We start from the raw sequence: 22,619 nt of genomic DNA on the forward strand, positions 1-22,619 counted from the left end.
GATTCAGGAACACACCAATCAGGATCAAAGGCAGACAAACAGACAGAGTCCTTCTCAGACACTGACTACTGAAGAAAGAGAGTTAACTGATGCCTAAGCTTTTATACTGAGCATGGGGCAGATGGAATGGAATACCCTATTGCTCAATTTTGGTGTAGAGGGGTTGCACCTGTGGGGAGGATTGGACAGGTCAGGTGACCCAAACTGACCAATGGGGTATTTCATCCCATCTGCCATGCTCAGTATAAAAGCTGAGGGATCAAAAAGGTTAGTTTGGTTCTTTAATGACTCTCATTCTTTCATTGCTGATGTCTATGGAGGACCATGTTTGTTAGTCTGTCTTTTTTTCTAATTTGTGCATGTCTGAAGCCAGATCTGCAATCCAGTTCTCATCTGTTGTTGAGTCCAGTCTGGGAATTCCCTGGTATCCGCTGGTGATGTTTCTCTGGGAGCTTGATATGGTTTTGTATATGTTTATATTTATTGTGTCTCTTTCATTATTTCTGTATTATTTTATTATTAATATTTCCTTAAAGTAGTTTAGTTCTTTCTAAATTCATAAATCTCTTTATCTCTTTCCTTCCTCTCCTTTTAGCAAAAGGTGGGGGAGAGCATTTGTTCTATCATCACTGGCTAATCCGGCCCAAACCATGACAGATTTATTGGTGTCTAATGTGGGGCATAAATGGAGCTTGACCAGAGCTCTGATAGATTGCCTGAATAGTTTGAATTCCAGCTTGCTCAGGGAGAACAGACAGCTCACATCATGTCATTCTTACATGAAATGTTATATCAAGCTATATTTGAAGTTAATAGATGCAATACTGCTGAACCTGCTGAATATGTTGCATGGTTTATTTGCTCTTTGTATTTTTATGCAGTGGTTTAAATGTGCTATTTTTGTATGGTTTGGTATTCAGATGTATAATATGATTACTTAAATAATGCCTGTACCTGCATATCTTGAGCATCATGTGATGGATTCTATTACTAATTACACTTTTGGTTTCACTTGGGGAAGGTTTATTTTGCCCTTTAATGCTTATGTCAAAGAGCTAGTGGATGGAAACCTTTTGGGCTGTTTAGAAAATGAATGTTACTTTCATAAAAGTGTGATTTTGTTGCTGGTTCTCCTGGATGTGCTGCAGGGGTGGTTTTGTGTTAAAAATTGGTACAGAAGTGGGAATTGTGTGTCATGTGCTGCTGCTACTCAAATCCCATGGGCAAATTCACAGGTGGCACAGGCACAAATAATTCCCCAAGCTACCCCCTACCAACAGTGGCCACACCTCTGTCCCTGCCTGTACCAGGGGAAGCCATGCCCTCAGCCCCAGTGGCATTGGCTGCCCCAGCAGCACCAGTCACCCCCCCACCCCCAACACTGTATCACAAGCCCTTCCTCTGCTTGTATAGGCACCAGCCACTCTAGCCTTGACAAAAAGCATTGTCACTACTCCAGCTGCTTCGAAAATGAGTACTGCTGCTACTCCAACAGAACTGGTACAATTTGCCCCAGTGACCAGGAAGCAGCAAAAGAGACCAGCTTGGTCCCCTGCCCCTTACAATAAAAGACCAGCTCAAGACAGACAGCATGGGAGAGAGTCCTTCTGAAGCAGATCTAGGAGAGGGTCCTTCTTGAGCAGCATTAAAGCAGGAGGGGGATTCAGATGCAGAGATAATCATTAAATCCTTCTCTATGAAGGATTTGCAAAATATAAGGAAGGACTTCAGTCATCAAGAAGGGGAGACACTCATCTCCTGGTTGCTGTGATGCTGGGACAAGGGGGCTGATTCCATAGACTTAGAAGGTAGAGAGGCTAGGCAGTTGGGAAACCTGGCCAGAGATGGATGGATCGATAAAGCAAATGGGAGAAAGGCAGACATCCTCAGTCTCTGGAGGTGACTGCTATCAGCTTTAAAGGGCAGGTATCCCTTTAAGGATGATATCGAATGCTGTCCAAGCAAATGGACCAGCATGGAGAAAGGTATTAAGTATCTGAGGGAACTGGCTGTGTGAGAAGTGATTTATAGTGACTGGCAAGTGATTATAGACCCTGATGAAATGCCATGCAAATGATCTTTGTTGAGGAAGTTTGTGCAGAGTGCACCATCAAATTATTCCCACACTTTGTCAACAATGGTCTGGGGAGGATCCGATGCTGATGCACCAACTGTAAATGAAGTGGCTGACAGGGTATGACAGTATGAAGACAGTCTCTCTTGTCCCCTCACTGTGGCAGCCGTGGAAAAACTATGTGAGAAAACCAAGAAAATTACTAAGGAAATACAGAAAATGATGAAGACAATAGCCAAGCAAAATGAGGCAATAGCTAAGAAAAATGATAAACTGTTGGAAAAACTGTCTGGGATGGAGAAAGGATCCCACTCTTCCCCTGAACAGACCCAGGTTGCAGTCATAAAGAAAAAACGCCCTCCTAAGAGATTGACTCAAGAGAAAAAGGACCTGCTCCGAGATTTCCTGTGGCTTTGCCTTTGCAACAATGGAGAGGACGTGAGTAAATGGGATAAAAAAAAAACTACTCTGGCCCTACAGGCACGGGTGCTTGAGTTGCAAGGTAAAGCAGATAGAAGAAAGAATTCTTGTGGGAGGGTGGCTGCTCTGGTCCATGGTAAGCAGTTCTCAGGTCTGTGTAGGAACTCATCTGCTAATTGTAGATTTTGTCCTCAACGTTAGGGTTGCCCTGCCTCCAGCCAGGAGGAGGAGAGGGATAACCAAGTTTATTGGACTGTGTGGATTCGATGGCTTAGAGCTGCAGAAGTATAGAGCCCTTGTGGACACTGGTGCACAGTGCACCCTATTGCCATCGAATCATAAAGGGACAGAATCTGTTACTCTTTCTGGTGTGACATACAAGTCTCAAGAACTGACTGTACTGGAGGCCAAAGTGAACCTAACTGGGAATAAATGGGAGAAGCACCCCATTGTGACTGGCCCCCATGCTCCATGCATCCTTGGCATAGACTACCTCAAGAGAGGGTATTTCAAAGACCCAAAAGGGTATGGGTGGGCTTTTGGTATAGCAGCTGTAGAGACTGAGGACATTACACAGCTGTCTGCCTTACCTGGCCTTTCAGATGACCCTTCTGTGGTGGGACTGCTGAGGGTTAAAGAACAGCAGGTGCCAACTGCTACTGCCACAGTGCATCAATGACAGTATCACACTAAGTGAGACTCCCTGATTCCCATCCAGAACCTGATTCATTGGCTAGAGAGACAAGGAGTGATCAGCAAGACTCGCTCACCCATTAACAGCCCGATATGGCCAGTGCAAAAGTCTGATGGAGACTGGACCTATCGTGGCCTGAATGAAGTCACACCACCACTGAGTGCTGCTGTGCCAGACATGCTAGAACTGCAGCATGAACTGGAGTCAAAGGCAGCCAAATGGTATGCTACAACTGATATTGCTCATGCCTTTTTCTCTATTCCTTTAGCAGCAGAGTGCAGGCCACAGTTTGCTGTCACCTGGAGAGGCATCCAGTACACCTGGAATTGACTGCCCCAGGGGTGGAAACACAGCCCCACCATTTGCCATGGGCTGATCCAGACTGCCCTGGAGAAGGGTGGAGCTCCAGAACACCTGCAGTACATTGATGCCACCATTGTGTGGGGTAATACAGCAGAAGGAGTTTTCAAGAAAGGTAAGAAGATACTTAAAATTCTTCTGAAAGCAGGTTTTGCTGTAAAAAGAGGTAAGGTCAAGGGACCTGCATGAGACATCCAGTTCTTGGGAATTAAGTGTCAAGATGGTCGTTGCCAGATCCCAATGGATGTGATGAACAAAATAACAGCTATGTCCCCACCTACTGACAAAAAGGAAACACAAGCCTTCTTAGGTGGTGTGGGTTTCTGGAGACTGCATATTCCAGGTGATAGTCAGATTGTGAGACCTCTTTATGAAGTGACTCAAAAGAAAAATGAGTTTACGTGGGGTCCTGAGCACCAACAGGCCTTTGTGCAAATGAAACAAGAGATTGTGCATGCAGTAGTCCTTGGACCAGTCCGAACAGGATGCGACATTAAAAGTGTGTTCTACACCTCATCCAGGGACAATGGCCCTACCTGGAGCCTCCGGCAGAAAGCACTAGGGGAGACTCGAGGTCGACCCCTAGGATTCTGGAGTCGAGGGTACAAAGGCTCCAAGGCCAGCTATACCCCAACTGAGAAAGAAATCTTGGCAGCATATGAAGGAGTCAGAGCTGCTTCAGAGGTAATTGGTACTGAAGCACAGCTCCTCCTAGATACTGACTTGTGAATGGTGGCAAATGCTCTGTGGGGGTGGTTAAAGCAGTGGAAGCAGAGCAACTGGCAGCGCGAAGGTAAACCCATCTGCGCTGCTGAATTTTGGCAAGATATTGCTGACCAGCTAGGAAAACTAGTCGTGAAAGTACGCCATGTAGATGCCCACGTACCCATGAGTCGGGCCACTGAGGAACATCAAAACAATCAGCAAGTGGATAAGGCTGCTAAGATTTTCCAGACAGATTTGGACTGGGAACATAGAGGTGAACTGTTTTTAGCTCGGTGGGCCCATGACACCTCAGGTCATCAAGGAAGGGATGCAACATATAAATGGGCCTGTGACTGAGGGGTGGATTTAACCATGGATGCTATTTCGCAGGTTATTCATCATTGTGAAACATGTGCAGAAATCAAGCAAGCTAAAAGGTTAAAACCTTTGTGGTATGGGGGACAATGGTTGAAATATAAGTATGGGGAGGCCTGGCAAATTGACTGTATCACGCTCCCTCAAACACGTCAGGGTAAGTGTTATGTGCTCACAATGGTGGAAGGAAGCACCAGATGGTTGGAAACCTATGCCATGCCACTGCCTGGAATACCATCCTGGGCCTTGAAAGGCAAGTCTTGTGGCGACATGGTACTCCAGAAGGAACTGAGTCAGACAATGGGACTCATTTCAAACACAGTCTTATAAGTAATTGGGCCAAAGAGCATGGCATTGAGTGGGTATATCACATCCCCTATCATGCACCGGCTTCTGGGAAAGTTGAGGGATACAATGGACTGTTAAAAACCACCCTGAAAGCAATGGGTGGTGGATCCTTTAAAAATTGGGACAAGCATTCAGTGCAAGCTACCTGGTTAGTTAACACCAGGGGATCCATCAGTCGAGCTGGCCCTGCTCAATCAGGCCTTTTACACACAGTAGAAGGGGATAAAGTCCCTGTGGTGCATGGAAGGAATATGCTGGGGAAAGCTGTTTGGGTTTTTCCTGCCTCAGGCAAAGGCAAACCCATTCGTGGGACTGTTTTTGCTCAAGGACCCGGATGTACTTGGTGGGTGATGCTGGAGAATGGAGAAGTTCAATGTGTGCCTCAAGGAAATTTAACCCTTGGTAAGAATACTCAAAACTGAGCTGACTTCATCAAGTGGTGTCCAGCAAACTCTTCAAGATGGAGATGGACATGCTACCCATGGACACGAACCTCAATGAATTTCGTATCATCTTTCCTGTCTTGAGAGTCTGCTATAATGAAATTAAATTTTGCAATTATGAACTAAATGGACTTAATGAACTTTTGTGTATAAAGATAAAATCATAAATGACCGGTCTGTGTATAGATATGTATATCTGTATATGTATATATTTGATGGATAAGAAGTATTAGTGATCTGAGTATGATGCAAATGGTGTGGAGTAAACAGTGGAATGTCCTGGTTTGGGTTAGAGCAGAGCCAACCGTCTATTCAGTGGGAGAGGCTCTTGCTCTTACTTGTTGCTGTGGCAACCAGGGTCAGCTGACTTGGTTGTTTACCCTGATGAGGGTTTTCACCTGTGGGGAGGAGTGGACAGGTCAGGTGACCCAAACTGACCAATCAGGTATTCCATCCCATCTGCCATGCTCAGGATAAAAGCTGAGGGATCGAAGGATCAGTTTAGTGCTTCAATGGTTCTCTGTCTTCAGTTACTGATGTCTGTGGAGGAGCCTATCTGTTAGTTTGCCTTTTATCTTGATTCCCGTGTTCCTGAAGCCAGATCTGGAATCTAGTTTCCCATTTGTTGCTGAGTCCTGTCTTGGACTTCCCCAGTGCCTCCCGGTGACTTCTCCCTGGGAGCTTGATACAGTTTTGTGTATGTTTGTATATACTGTATCTCTTTCATTATTTCCTTTTTTATTTTATTATTAATATTTTATTGAAGTAGTTTAGTTCTTTCTAAACTCATAAATCTCTTTATCTCTCTCCTTGGAGTAAGAGGTGGGGGAGACCATCTGTTGTCTCATCATTGGCTAATCCTGCCCAAACTGTGACAGCTTCTAATCCTCCAATGGGGCAAATAACAAAGGTAGCTTACTTTGTGTCCTGGTTCTGGTGGGGATAGGGTTAATTCTCACCAGGCTCTGGCAGCAGGCTGGGGCATCCCACATCTGGTGGGTGAGTGGGTGGTACCATAATTGTGTTTGTATATTCCTCTGTCAGTGTTACTGTTGCTGTTTTCCTGTTCCCTTTGCTGTTCTGTTAAACTGCCTTTGTTTCAATACATGAGTTTTGCCTTTTTCTTCTGATTCTCCCCCTACAGCTGGGAGGGGTGAGCTTGAGAGAGCAGCCGCGTGGTTCTTTGTTGCCATCTGAGGCGATACCATGACAGTCCTTTTTGGCACCCAACATGGGTCTCAAAGGGTTGAGATAATGACAAATCCAACCAGAGCTTGTAAAAATAAATTTCTGTGTGCATTTATTGTATTAGGTAAATAGTCACTGGTCACCATGTTGCTTGGTTTGTTCTTGTCTCTTTGTTATGTCAATTTTGCTGTCCTATGTAATATCAATTTATGGTGACATCACTCTTCAGTTACGTTGGGGTGTTTATGTGGTATTGCTGTCCTGCCTGTACCTTGGGCACCATCTCTCAGAATTTATTAATAATCACACTGAGTCTATGGGGGAAATGGGGGGGGACACTTTCCCCAGCTCTTTCGCCTCCCTTTTCTCCTTTGGGCCAGGTATGACAGCTTTTGAGGATTTTGAATATCCTTGCGATGCTCAAACCAGCCTGGTTCTACTGTTATGTCTCCTGAATGTGTTCCAGGGTGGTATGGCATGTGGGAGAACGTGGGCAGGTATCTAGAGAGCTTCATACCTCCAATGGTCTGGGACTTCACCCCTGAACAATTACAGGACCCTGATAAAATTATAGAATATTTAAAAGGAAAATGCTGTGGCTATTCCCGTGAGGCACAACTCACCTCACCGCACTGTGCTGGGCCCTGGCCAGTATCTACCAGGCACTGCTCAATGTTATGCAGCACCCTCAGGGGGAAGAGATGGAAACCAGGCTGACAGACACTGCGGCTATCACAACCCCTGAGACAGGCGCTGCAGCTGCTCCAACCCTGGTGGCAGCCACTGTAGCTGAACCAGTGCCCCAACCCATGCCAGTATCAGTTGCCCCTATACAGAAGAAGTGGTACACGAAGAAATCAGTTCACTTAGTAAGAGATGATGATGAACCAGGGCCATCACAAGAGCAGGAGGAAGAGGCAGAACCAGAGATAATTACTTGATCCCTATCCTTGAGTGAGCTGCGGGATATGTGAAAAGATTTCAGCCGACTTTCAGGCGAGCACATTGTCACCTGGCTGCTCCGGTGCTGGGATAATGGGGCCAGTAGCCTGGAATTAGAGGGTAGGGAGGCCAGGCAGCTGGGATCCCTGTCCAGGGAAGGGGGCAGTGACAAGGCGATTGGGAAGAAGACCCAAGCCCTCAGCCTCTGGAAACGACTCCTGTCAGGCGTGAGGGAGAGGTACCCCTTCAGTGAGGATGTTGTATGTCAGCCAAGCAAGTGGACTACCATGGAAAGAGGTATCCAGTACCTGAGAGAATTAGCCGTGTGGGAGATGATTTATTATGACTTGGACAATGCAGACTTGCCCACAGACCCTGATGAGGTGCAGTGCACAAGGCCCGTGTGGCGGAAGTTTGCACGCAGTGCACCATCATCATATGCCAACTCCCTGGCAGTAATGGAATGGAAAGGTGAAGAGGGACCAACGGTGGATGAGGTGGCTGGCCGGCTCCGGAGATATGAAGAAAGTCTCTCTTCCCCCCTTGTCTCAGCTGTGGAGAAACTGTCGTGGAAGGTCCAGCAACTCGAAGAGAATATCTCCTACTCCCCACCTGCACGGGCCAGTGTCTCAGCTATTAGGAGCAGGCATTTCCCCACTCGAGAGAGAGAGTACAGAGGGTACACACCACGAGGCACCCTGTGGTTCTACCTGTGTGACCACGGGGAGGACATGAGGAAGTGGGATGGACAACCTACTTGGATCCTACAGGTACAGGAGTTGCAAGGAAGGACAACCACAAAAGGGGATCCCTCCAGGAAAAGTGCCGCCCTGGTTTCCAGTGGGCAGTTCCCCAGACAAAGCAGAAGGCCTGATCTTGCTTCTGATCCTCTTGAAGGAACTTCCAAGTCATTTATGCAAGAAGTGAGTAACGGATACTCTGACCAGGATTAGAGGGGCCCTGCCTCCGGCCAGGTGGAGGAAAGGGACAACCGGGTTTATTGGACGGTGTGGATTCGATGGCCTGGCACATCAGACCCACAGGAGTATAAGACTCTAGTGGACACGGGTGCGCAGTGTACTTTAATACCATCAAGCTATAGAGGGGCAGAACCCATTTGTATTTCTGGGGTGACAGGGGGGTCCCAAGAGCTGACTGTACTGGAGGCGGAAGTGAGCCTAACTGGGAATGAGTGGCAAAAGCATCCCATTGTGACTGGCCCAGAGGCTCCATGCATCCTTGGCATAGATTACCTCAGGAGAGGGTATTTTAAGGACCCAAAAGGGTACTGGTGGGCCTTTGGCTTAGCTGCCTTGGAGACGGAGGAAGTTAAACAGTTGTCTACCTTGCCTGGTCTCTCGGAGGACCCTTCTGTTGTGGGGTTGTTGCGGGTGAAGATCAACAGGTGCCGATTGCTACCACAGCAGTGCATCGGCGGCAATATCGCACTAACCGAGACTCTCTGATTCCCATCCATAAGCTGATTCGTCAACTAGAGGTTCAAGGAGTGATCAGCAAGACTCGCTCACCCTTTAACAGTCCCATATGGCCAGTGCGAAAATCTAATGGAGAGTGGAGGCTAACTAGACTATGGTAGAGAGCCAGCTGAATGTGAGCCAGCAGTGTGCCCAGGTGGCCAAGAAGGTGTGGTGGTTTGGCCTCAGATGGCAACAAAGAACCACATGCCGCTCTCTCGAATTGCCCCCACACATGGAGAAGAATTGGAAGAAAAAGGCAAAGCTCGTGGGTTGAGACAAAGGCAGTTTAACAGAACAGGAAACAGGAAAACAATAACACCGATAGAGGAATGTACAAACACGATTACGGAACCACTGCTCACCAACCAGACCAGGGAAGCCTCAGCCCACTCCAAGTGGCGACATCCTGCCCATCCCCCGGCCACAGACTGGGCATGGCTCACATGGGATGGAATACCTGTGTCCCTGCTGGAGCCTGGGGAGAAATAACCCCTATTCCCGACGGAACCAGGACATTATCCACCCCTTATTCCATACCATCTATGCCATGCCCAGATCTTACAGATTCCAATGAATTCCCACCACTTTCCCCTGGTCTTACATAAAATATATATATGTACATATATATTCATACAGATATAATGGCCTTAGTCTATGAGCCATCCCTCCAAAATGTCCATTGAGTTCATTTAATCCATGGCTTTGGGCTCCATCTGTTAGAACAGCCTCTCAGGGCAGGCGAGATGGTGTGTGGTGCTGGCCTGTTGCATGCTGTATTTTCAGAGCTTGCAACTGGTGCACCCAGTGTGGCTCATGCCCACGGTCCATGGGTTGAAGCTATCAATCTTGATGAAGTTCTTGGGCTCCAGCTGTTAAGGTCAGTTCTGATCCCATCACCACTGCACTTTACTTGGTTTTTCATCAAAGTCCATCTGTCATTAGTTTGGGCGATTCTTACTGTAGTACAACCGACAGCAATTATAGTAATGAGGACATACAGTGGCAGGGTTACTTAGCAATTGTCATCATACAATTTGATTCATTGGCTATTCTCATCCAAAATCAGATCCCCATGAGGTACACATCAGACCTCCCCATCCTTCCACATCACCCACCAAGTGCACCCAGGTCCTTGGGCAAAAGCAATCCCACGGATGGGTTTGCCTTTGCCTGAGGCAGGACTAACCCAGACTGTCTTCCCTGACATATTCTTCATGTGCACTACGGGGACTTTATCCCCTTCTACGGTACGTGGAAGTTTTGATTGGGCAGGGCCAGCCCGATTGGTAGATCCCCTGGGGTTAACTAGCCAGGTAGCTTTTGCTAAATGAGTATCCCAGTGTTTTAAAGTCCCACCACCCATTGCTCTCAGTGTAGTTTTTAACAATCCATCGTATCATTCCATCTTCCCAGAGGCTGGGGCGTGACAGGGGATGTGATGTACCCACTCAATGCCATGTTCTTTGGCCCAGGTGTCTATGAGGCTGTTTCAGAAATGAGTCCCGTTGTCCGACTCAATTCTCTCTGGGGTGCCATGTCGCCACAGGACTTGCTTTTCAAGGCCCAGGATAGTGTTCCGGGCAGTGGCATGCGGCACAGTGTATGTTTCCAGCTATCCAGTGGTTGCTTCCACCATTGTGAGCACATGGCGCTTGCCTTGACGGGTTTGGGGCAGTGTGACATAATCTGCCAGGCCTCCCCATATTTGTATTTCAGCCATCGTCCTCCATACCAAAGAGGCTTCAAACGCTTGGCTTGCTTGATTGCAGCGCATGTCTCACATTCATGGATGACCTGTGCAATAGTGTCCATGGTCAGGTCCACCCCTCGGTCACGAGCCCATCTATATGTCGCATCTCTTCCTCGATGGCCTGAGGTGTCATGGGCCCACCGAGCTATGAATAGTTCACCCCTATGTTGCCAGTCCAGATCCACCTGAGCCACTTCAATCCTAGCAGCCCGATCCACCTGCTGGTTGTTCTGATGTTCCTCCGTGGCCCGATTCTTCGGTACATGGGCATCTACATGGTGTACTTTCACAACCAGATTCTCTATCTGGGCAGCAATATCTTCCCATAGGTCAGCAGCCCAGATGGGTTTGCCTCTGCGCTGCCATTTGCCCTGCTTCCACTGCTGTAACCACCCCCACAGAGCATTTGCCACCATCCATGAGTCAGTGTAGAGATCAAGTACTGGCCATTTTTCTCGCTCAGCAATGTCCAAAGCCAGCTGAATAGCCTTCACCTCTGCAAACTGGCTCGATTCACCCTGTCCCTCACTGGCTTCTGCAACCCGTCGTGTAGGACTCCACACAGCAGCCTTCCACTTTCGATGCTTTCCCACAATCCGGCAGGACCCATCAGTGAACAGGGCATATTTCTTCTCATTTTCTGGCAGTTTATTATATGGTGGGGCCTCTTCTGCACGCGTCACCTCCTCCTCTGGTGACATTCCGAAATCCTTGCCTTCTGGCCAGTCCACGATCACTTCCAGAATTCCTGGGCGACTGGGGTTTCCCATTCAAGTTCGCTGTGTGATTATTAATAAATTCCGAGAGACGGTGCCCGATCTATCGGCAAGATAGCAGTGCCGCATAAATACCGCAAAATAACTGTCTGAATACTGATGTTATCATATAATACGTTGATATCACACAGGACAGCAAAATTATGATCCTAATCCCTCTCCCAGAGGTGATAAACATCATCGCGGGGAGTACATAGAGCATATAAGAATTTACATAACACAGCCATGAGAACAAACGAAGCAACACTGTAACCAGCCACTATTTAACTAATTTAATAAATACATATAACAAATTCGTGTTAACACACTCTGGTCAGACCTGTGGTTTTCTCAACGCTTTGTGCCCCACGTTGGGCGCCAAAAAGGACTCTCGTGGTTTAGCCTCAGACAGCAACAAAGAACCACACCGCCGCTCTCTCAACCCCCTCACCGCCGTGGGGAGTATCGGAAGAAAAAGGCAAAACTTGTGAGTTGAGACAAAGGCAGTTTAACAGAACAGCAAATGGAACAGGAAAACAACAAGAATAGCACTGATAGAGGAATATACAAATACAATTACAGAACCACTGCTCACCAACCGGACCAGGACGCTCCAGCCCGTTCCCAAGCGGCAACTTCCTGCTCCCTCCCCTGGCCAGCTTCTGGCTACAGACTGGGCATGGCTCACATGGAATGGAATACCTGTGTCCTGTCCCTGCCAGAGCCTGTGGAAAATTAACCCTATCCCCACCAGAATCAGGACATGGGAGGATCCCAAGAACTGTCTGTGTTGGAGGCTGAGGTAAGCCTCACTGGGAATGAGTGGGAAAGCATCCTATTGTGGCTGGTCCAGAGTTTCCAGGTATCCTTGGCATAGACTACCTCAGGAGAGGGTATTTTAAGGACCCAAAAGTGTACCGGCGGACTTTTGGTATAGCTGCCTTGAGTATGGAGAAAATTAAACAGGTGTCTAGCTTGCCTGGTCTCTCAGAGGATCCATTTGTGGTGGGGTTGCTGCGGGTTAAACAGCAGGTGCCAATTGCTACCATGAGAGCGCACCGGCAACAATATCACACCAATTGAGACTCCCTGGTTCCCATCCATAAACTGATCCGGTGACTGGAGAGTCAAGGAGTGATAAGTAAGATTCATTCACCCTTTAATAGTCCCATATGGCCAGTGCTAAAGTCTGATGGAGAGTGGAGGCTAACAGTGGACTATTGTGGCCTGAAGAAAGTCACACCGCTGATGAGCGCTGCCGTACTAGACATGCTAGAACTCCATTATGAACTGGAGTAAAAGGCCACCAAATGGTATGCAACAGTTGATATTGCAAACACATTTTTCTTGATCCCCCTGGCAGCAGTGTAGGCCACAGTTTGCTTTCACATGGATGAGTATCCAGCACACCTGGAATTGACTGCCCCAGGGGTGGAAACATAGTTCTACCATTTGTCATGGATTGATAGAGACTGCACTGGAACAAGGTGAAGCTCCCAAACACCTGCAGTATATTGATGACATCATTGTGTAGGGCAACACAGTGGAGGAAGTGTTTGAGAAGGGGAGAAGGATAATCCAGATTCTTTTGAAATCTGGTTTTGCTATAAAACAAAGTAAGGTCAAAGGACCTGCACAGGAAATCCACACAGGATCTTGAACATTTCATTGTCACTGCAGCCAAAGCTGCCCTTGAGCTTCACGTTCCCCACCAGTCCCTTCTTGTTGATGAGAATGAGGTCCAGCAGAGCAATGCTCTTCATTGGCTCCTCTATCACTTGGAGATGGAAGTTAACATCTACGCATTCCAGGAACCTCCTGGATTGCTTATGCCCTGCTGTGTTGTCCCTCCAACAGATATTGGGGTAGTTGAAGTCCCCCATGAGGACCAGGGCTTGTGAACATGAGGCTGCTCCTATCTGTCTATGGAGGGCCTCATCCACTTGGTCTTCCTGGTCAGGTGGCCTGTAGCAGACCTGTAATATCACCTGTCCCTGGCTCCTCATCCATCCCCAGGTGGAGCTCCATGCACCCCAGCTGTTCATTGACATAGAGAGCAACACCCCCTCCTCATCTCCCATGCCTGTCCTTCCTGAAAAGCCTCTATCCTTCCATTCCACCATTCCAGTCATAGGAGCCATCCCGCCACGTCTCTGTGATGCCAATAAGATCATAGCCCTGCAGGTGTGCACACATCTCTAACTCCTCTTGTTTATTCCCCACGTCACATGTATTTGCATAGAGTCATTTAATTTGGGCCCCCGATGAAGCTGACTTACTGGCTGGAGTGGCTGGTATTTTTTTGTTCTGCCCTCTAGGTGCTCTCCTGCTGACCTGTAATTCTTCTCCAGGCTCTGGGCATCTATTGCTGGCACTGGCATCAAACTGGTAGCAGTGGGATGGATTGAGGTTCCCCTCCCCTGGCAACTTTAGTTTAAAGCCCTGTTCAGCAGCTTGGCAAGCCTCTGACCATAGATGCTCTTCCCCTTTTCTGACAGATGGACCCCATCAGCCCCCAGTAGACCTGGTTTCTCAAAGCGAGTCCCATGGTCTAAGTAGCTGAACCCCTTTCTGTGGCACCAGTCCTGTAGCCATTTGTTGATTTGTCAGATTCAATTGGCCCTATCAACCTCCCTGCCTTTGACCAGGAGGACTGATGAAAAAACTACCTGCACCCCAGAGTCCTTTACCACTGCTCCCAGGGCTCTGTAATCCTTCTTGATAGTCCTCAGGCTGCTCCTGGCTGTATCACTGGTGCCCATGTGAAACAACAGCAGCAAATAATAGTCAGTGGACTGTACGAAGCTTGGTGGTCTCTCATGATCTATGCCTTGTAATTCATTTCACTGTGTTGTCTGTGGCTTGTTCTGCAGTCTTCATCAATGTAGTTTACAAAAGTCTTGGAGGAACCTGAGGATACTTCCTGATGTAAAGAGCTGCAATGGTTGCTGCTGTGTCACAGATGGAGTGATGCACTTCACTCGTAGAGAGAAGCAGCAATATATTTATATATATAAAACAGGGATTTAGCAATGTTTGATAGTAAATGTGACAGTGTTTTAACAAGATTCGAGATGGCAAGGCACACTTGGTTATTTACTGCATAGAGGCCAGGGTCAGACAGAACTGTCAGGGAGCCCCTCCTGTTGAGTCAAGGTTTCAGAAAGGGCCCCCTTGCTGTCTAAACTCCTTCTCAGAGAGGAGTCTAGGTATGGCTGGATCCACTCCTAGTCCCAGACTTGGTCAACAGTTTATGTCTAAAGGATTATATATGCACAATCAATCCTTTATATCACTTAGCTAAGATTTCAAAGTTTAGCATGCTCTTAGTCACTTACCGAGGATCTGTTGTGGCAAGGAATCTCTAAATCTCAAGAAGTAACCTTGAGAGGCATCCCTACTCAAGGGGAGATCCTGGCGTGCAGCCCGCTGCCGTACAGGAGAGCTCAAAGGGATCTTGGGCTGTTCACTATTTATGGGGGTAAGATGATTGACCTATAGTCATATTTGCATATTGACCACCATACCAGCATTACTCAAGTTAGCCCTTGACTATTGTGTTTTTATCTGTCTCCCCAAAACCATGTTGAGCCGGGTGCAGCCATCATGACCACATGCACCCATTGTGACCACCACGGGTGGTTATCGCTTGGGCAGGGTTAGGGAGATAAAGGTCAGGTTGGCCCCTGGGGAGGGGGAGCACACCGTCACATACTGCCATTTTCCTTATAGCTTCATATATAGCTTCATTGTGTAAGTAACAAAAAGATTGTTCGTGTTGCTGGCTGTCTGGAAAACTTCTGTAGCTGATCTTGAAAAAGAAATTTGCATTTCTCTGTTTCAAGTAAACAAATGGTTTTGAGTGATGTGAGAAACATTTGAGTCTTCATGTTTATATTTATAGATGTAAGTGGCAGCAGCATTCTTTTCATATTGAGGAAACCTAAGTATTGCATTTCATACATCTGTGTTATTCAGGGCCTTTTAAGTTTATCAACAGAGGTACTGTATGTCTAATGATTGTTTTGGCATCAGAAATACCATGCTCACAGCATTGTTTATTTTTCAGGTTTCCTTAGATTTTTGGCTGCCTGCCTTTAGGGCAGAAGGTTAAAGAGGTGGAGAAAAGCAGCCAGTATTTTGATGTGTGTATTTTGTTTTTGTTTACCTTCCTTACCTGTTTGCAAGTAGATAACTTACTAAAATAGCGTATCGTCATGTCCCACTCAGAAAAGAGGTGGGGGTAAGTGACTCAGATTCGCAAATCCCCAGCGGCACAGATAAGGTGAGACAAATCTCAAGGTGCATATACAAACATTTATTAGGTTAGTAACCAGGTCTTAACTAGGTCCACAATAATTGGTTAGGTATGTAACAAATTATGGCAAGCAGTAAGGTATGCATTGCGTTAATTAGCAACATGTATACAACAAACTATGGCAAGCAGTACTTAATAACAGATATACAATGAATTATGGCAAGTGATACAGTATGCCTTGCGTTACTTCTTTGAAAGGAAAGAGAAAGAAAGAAGAAAGAAAAAAAAAGAAAGGAAAAGCAAAGGGACAGAGAAGGAGAGATAGAAGGAGAGATCAAGAGGGAGAGAGATAAAGAGATCACCAGTCCTGGTTCCAGCGTCACCGGTCCAGCTAATGGGGTTTGGTGCTGTAAGATCCTTCTTCTGTGTATCCCAGGGAAAAAAAATCTCTTCAGGGTCTTTTCAGGGAAAAAATCTTCCCAGGCAAAAATCTTTTCTTCAGGGAAAGTCTTCCCCCTTTTATGTTCACCCACTCCTAGGGGCAGTTTTGTCTCAAGTTTCTCTCTTCCCCCCCCAGGTGACATGTAGCATGATTTGGGGTGGGGAGATGAGAGCTATAGTCATATATATTTAGCATGATCTCGATAACCTTCATTAACATATGCAGAGGTGTGAACTTTAATATACATTTCACAGATAATGAGGCAAAGGTCAACACTGTGCATAACATCTTTTTCGAAGAAACAGCTCGAACTTCACAGGAGAGAAAACAAGGCTGTTCTGTTTCTTTAAAACTGGTCGTCCAGGCGCCAGTCTCTCTCTTTCCCATGAATAGTACAAGAGAGAACCAGGTGTTAGCCTTATCAGTTCCTTGAGCAGAAGGCCTGGTACTGCAAGTGTTTGAGACATTAAAAGTCTCTTCAGGCTGCTTTGTTTAGGAGACATTATGAGTCCTCCCTTGAGATTGCTTGGAGATAATATGCCTCTGATCTGTTACCACACTTATTGACTACTTGTGATATTTCTTTGGGGATTAGTAATTGGGATTATTAGCATGTTGTCACAGGTGCCAAGTATTTTGCCAATCTTGTACTGAAGTTTGTAAAGCTGTTGATAGCCAGCTTGCAGTCATTCTGGTTACACTAGCTTCAGTTTCTCCCACTAATGACAATTTATTTGCTAGGGTTTCAATATCAAATTAATTAAATATTCCTGTTCCTGTACCAATTCCACCCAACAAAGTTTGGATGGTATATCTTTTAGTTCTATATCCTATTGGTCTATGATTTTGTAGCCACCAATCATAGAGTCACTATAAACACAATGATGTTTATGGCAAAATTACTGTATATTATTGTGTTATTCTCATTGTTTACAGTTAGAGCATAATTCTTATGAGCCACTAACATGTGATTAGTTGCCTTACATGTCTGTAGTACCCGTTTCATTTTATTGTTAAAACCGTTTGCGGTTTCCCATCTGGTGTTATTACATATAGTTAAATTCAGATTAACTTTAGATCTTAGAGTTGGTGTAACATTATTACCTGCTATCAGTCCTTGACCTCATGCTAATACAGATGGTATTCTTCCTGTAACTGTGGTTTCAAAGATGGCTTGTGACTGTTGTTCCATGGGCAACAGGAAAAGGCAGATCCTGTTAGATACAGGTTTAGGGTGTGTGTTCCCATGGTGATAAGGTAACATCACATTTTCCTGTAAGAGAAGACACCTAGGTCTTGGACATAATCCAAGCCTCAGTTAAGGTTAACTTGCTCCCCTTAGTATCTACAGCATGCCATGCTCCTTTTTCTTTCTATAACAGAGTCACCCAGATCCATCCCTGAGTTGGTAGTTTAACCACAACCTCATCTCCAGGACTTAGATAGAGTTTCACCTTTGTTTTAACAGGAATTTGTGGAGCCATCGACATTAATCACTTATCTATGGGCCTTCCCATGGGGGTTTGTTGCTTATTTAGCTGACTTACAACTTCTCACAAATGGGATCCCCACTTAGAAGCATTAATCAATTCACTCTTGTGTAGTTGTTGTTTTAGTAGCCCATTCCACCTTTCCACTGTCCCAGTACTTTGAGGTTGATATGGTAGGTGGAAAGTCCATTGTACTTCATTTGAAGCACACCAAGTTTGCACTACTTTATTTTTAAAATGTGATCCATTATCAATTTTTATTTCTCTGGGCAAGGGAAAAGTAGCAAACTACTGGTTTAAACCAGCAATGGTTGTTAGACCAATTGCAGCCTGGGTGGAGTGCATGTTCCCTATACCACTAACTATTTGTACTCCTGTTTCCAGCCTTCAGGTGTTTGCCTTAAAGGATCAATACAACCTACTTGCCAGGTTTCCCAGAGTAGTTTACCTTCCCTGGTATTGACAAACTGTTGTCCTTTTGACATGTACTGTACCATTGTTTGACAAAAATGGAATGAGTCTATAATTTGTTTTGCCAGAGCTTTTGTCACAGGCCATCCTCTCCTTACAGCCTGTTGAAACAAATCATAACTCCCAGTGTGTCCTAGCCATTCCTGTAACCACTTACCTAGCCATTCTGAGGCAGAATTATGTAATACATTTTTTTCTAGCCAAATTATCAGCCATCTGATTCCACTTTGCCTCAGGGTTTTTATGGTTTTGGTGGGCAGATACATACCCTATGGATATGCTCTTTTTCTTTTTCCACTGTGTTTTTCCCCATGCATCTCTACCATTTGCTTGCCAATTGTTTTTCACACAATTCTCTAGCCACTGGGTGTCACCGGCCCACACAACATATGAGTCCATATAGACACAAGTGGCTCCTTGCTCCAGGGCCATTTCCAAAGCTCTGAGCTCTGCTAGTTGGGCCGAGCCATCGATTTAATCTGTGAAAGCTTTTCTGGTCTCTACTAATATAGCTGCAGTTTTACCTCTCTATAGTTTCCCCATTCGCTTGGCACTCCTGTCTGAGAACCAAACTCTTCTTCTCTTGCTGTCCCAGGGTGAGGCATCAGTTATCAGGGAGGAGAGCAAATGAGAGTATTCAATAGGCATCCCAATTCAGTCTATACTCTCTGATAATTTGTTTTCTGTATTCATCCCATCACTTGTCACTCAGTGATGTATAGACAAAGCCCATTGCTGCACAGTAGTTTTCAGTTACCCTTACTCCTAAGGGTAACAGCTTAACAGCTAAAATTGCTTTTTAAAAAAGGAATAGGCACACATAGTTTGATTTCCCTTTCCTGAGTCTGCTTTTTCATTCAGCAAATCATAGAGATCTCACTAGATACTGAATCCGGGAATGTGTGACCCCCTGTCGTGGTTTAGCCTCAGACAGCAACAAAGAACCACGTGCCACTCGCTCACGCCTTCCTAATACAGGAAGAATCGTAAGAAAAGGCAAGACTCTTGGGTTGGGACAAAGGCAGTTTAACAGAACAGCACCAACAACCGCCACACAACCACCCACTCACACCCTGGACGCCCCAGCCCGCTTTTAAGCAGCAACTTCCTGCCCCCTCCCCCGGCAGCTCAGGGTGGGCGTGGCTCACATGGCATGGAATACCAGGAAAAATTAACCCTATCCCCGCCGGAACCAGGACATTATCCACCCCTTATTCCATACCATCTATGCCATGCCCAGCAGGTTCCAATGAATTGCCACCACTTTCCCCTGTTATATATATATATATATACACACATATAATGCCCTTAGTTTATGGGCCACCCCTCCAAAGTGTCCGTTGAGTTCTTCTAATCCACGGCTTTGGGCTCCATCTGTTAGAACAGTCTCTCAGGGCAGGTGAGATGCTGGGTGGTGCTGGCCTTGTTGCATGCTGTATTTTTCGGAGCTTGTGACTGGTGCACCTGGTGTGGCTCATGCACGCAGTCCGTGGGCTGAAGATGTAGATCTTGAGGAAACTGCTGGGCGCCAGCTGCTGAGATCAGTTCTTATCCCATCATCCCTGTGCCTTACTTGTAGTACAACTGATAGCAATTATAGCAATGAGGACATACAGTGACAGTGTTACTTAGCAATTAACAGCACACAATCTGATTCATTGGCTATTCTCGCCCAAAATCAGATCCCCATGAGGTACACATCGGACTTCCCCATCCTGCCGCATCACCCACCAAGTGCACCCAGGTCCTTGGGCAAAAGCAATCCCACGGATGGGTTTGCCTTTGCCTGAGGCAGGACTAACCCAGACTGTCTTCCCTAGCATATTCTTCATGTGCACTACGGGGACTTTATCTCCTTCTACGGTACGTGGAAGTTTTGATTGGGCAGGGCCAGCCCGATTGTTAGATCCCCTGGTGTTAACTAGCCAGGTAGCTTTTGCTAAATGAGTATCCCAGTGTTTTAAAGTCCCACCACCCATTGCTCTCAGTGTAGTTTTTAACAGTCCATTGTATCGTTCTATCTTCCCAGAGGCTGGTGCGTGATAGGGGATGTGATACACCCACTCGATACCATGTTCTTTGGCCCAGGTGTCTATGAGGCTGTTTCGGAAATGAGTCCCGTTGTCCGACCCAGTTCTCTCTGGGGTACCATGTCGCCACAGGACTTGCTTTTCAAGGCCCAGGATAGTGTTCCGGGCAGTGGCATGGGGCACAGGGTATGTTTCCAGCCATCCAGTGGTTGCTTCCACCATTGTGAGCACATAGCGCTTGCCTTGACGGGTTTGCGGCAGTGTGATATAATCAATCTGCCAGGCCTCCCCAGATTTATATTTCAGCCATCGCCCTCCATACCAAAGAGGCTTCAAACGCTTGGCTTGCTTGATCGCAGCGCATGTCTCACATTCATGGATGACCTGTGCAATAGTGTCCATGGTCAAGTCCACCCCTCGGTCACGAGCCCATCTATATGTCGCATCTCTTCCTTGATGGCCTGAGGAGTCATGGGCCCACCGAGCTATGAATAGTTCACCCTTATGTTGCCAGTCCAGATCCACCTGAGCCACTTCAATCCTAGCGGCCCGATCCACCTGCTGGTTGTTCTGATGTTCCTCCGTGGCCCGATTCTTCAGTACGTGGGCATCTACATGGCGTGCTTTCACAACCAGATTCTCTATCCGGGCAGCAATATCTTTCCACAGTTCAGCAGCCCAGATGGGTTTGCCTCTGCGCTGCCAGTTGCCCTGCTTCCACTGCTGTAACCACCCCCACAGAGCATTTGCCACCATCCATGAGTCAGTGTAGAGATCAAGTACTGGCCATTTTTCTCGCTCAGCAATGTCCAAAGCCAGCTGAATAGCCTTCACCTCTGCAAACTGGCTCGATTCACCCTGTCCCTCACTGGCTTCTGCAACCCGTCGTGTAGGACTCCACACAGCAGCCTTCCACTTTCGATGCTTTCCCACAATCCAGCAGGACCCATCAGTGAACAGGGCATATTTCTTCTCATTTTCTGGCAGTTTATTATATGGTGGGGCCTCTTCTGCACGCGTCACCTCCTCCTCTGGTGACATTCCGAAATCCTTGCCTTCTGGCCAGTCCATGATCACTTCCAGAATTCCTGGGCGACTGGGGTTTCCCATTCGAGTTCGCTGCGTGATCAGTGCAATCCACTTACTCCATGTAGCATCGGTTGCATGATGTGTGGTGGGGACCCTTTCTTTGAACATCCAGCCCAGCACCGGCAGTCGAGGTGCTAAGAGGAGCTGTGCTTCTGTACCAACTACTTCCGAAGCAGCTCGAACCCCTTCATATGCTGCCAATATCTCTTTTTCTGTTGGAGTGTAGCGGGCTTCGGATCCTCTGTATCCACGACTCCAAAACCCTAGGGGTCGACCTCGAGTCTCCCCTGGTGCTTTCTGCCAGAGGCTCCGGGCAGGGCCGTTCTCCCCGGCTGCGGTGTAGAGCACATTTTTAACATCTTGTCCTGCCCGGACTGGCCCCAGGGCCACTGCATGGACTATTTCCTGTTTGATTTGTTCAAAAGCTTGTCGTTGCTCAGGACCCCATTTAAAATCATTCTTCTTCCGGGTTACTTGATACAGAGGGCTTACAATTTGACTGTAATCTGGGATATGCATTCTCCAAAAACCCACAATGCCTAAGAAAGCTTGTGTTTCCTTTTTACTAGTTGGTGGAGACATAGCTGCTATTTTGTTGATCACATCCATTGGGATCTGACGGCGTCCATCTTGCCATTTTATTCCTAAAAACTGGATCTCCTGCGCAGGTCCCTTGACCTTACTTCGCTTTATAGCAAAACCAGCGTTCAGAAGGATTTGGACTATTTTACTCCCTTTCTCAAAAACTTCTTCTGCTGTGTTTCCCCATACAATGATGTCATCAATGTACTGCAGATGTTCTGGAGCTTCACCCTGTTCCAGTGCAGTCTGGACCAGTCCATGGCAAATGGTGGGGCTGTGTTTCCACCCCTGGGGCAGTCGATTCCAGGTGTATTGGACGCCCCTCCAAGTGAAAGCAAACTGTGGCCTGCACTCTGCTGCCAAAGGGATTGAGAAGAATGCATTCGCTATATCAATCGTGGCATACCACTTGGCTGCCTTGGACTCCAGTTCGTACTGGAGTTCTAGCATGTCCGGCACGGCAGCGCTCAGTGGTGGCGTGACTTCATTCAGACCACGATAGTCTACAGTTAGCCTCCACTCTCCATTAGATTTTCGCACTGGCCATATGGGACTGTTAAAGGGTGAGCGAGTCTTGCTGATCACTCCTTGAACCTCTAGTTGACGAATCAGCTCATGGATGGGAATCAGAGAGTCTCGGTTAGTGCGATACTGCCGCCGATGCACCGTTGTGGTAGCAATCGGCACCTGTTGTTCTTCGACCCTCAACAACCCCACAACAGAAG

At 46.8% G+C, this 22,619-nt stretch overlaps 1 protein-coding gene across 1 annotated transcript in view; it reads left to right on the plus strand.

Annotated features, from left to right (window-relative positions):
• Positions 1-663: 663 nt before the first annotated feature.
• The window catches only part of LOC141735575 (CDC42 small effector protein 2-like), a 74,320-nt gene continuing 52,364 nt past the window's right edge, over positions 664-22,619 (plus strand). Inside the window, exons 1-2 of the mRNA XM_074568589.1 lie at positions 664-2,512; positions 3,457-3,663. The gene's annotated coding sequence lies outside the window, so the exon portion shown is untranslated. The remainder of the gene's footprint in view (positions 2,513-3,456; positions 3,664-22,619) is intronic.

This window comes from Larus michahellis, chromosome W (genome assembly GCF_964199755.1).
Source record: "Larus michahellis chromosome W, bLarMic1.1, whole genome shotgun sequence".
Lineage (NCBI taxonomy): Eukaryota > Metazoa > Chordata > Aves > Charadriiformes > Laridae > Larus > Larus michahellis.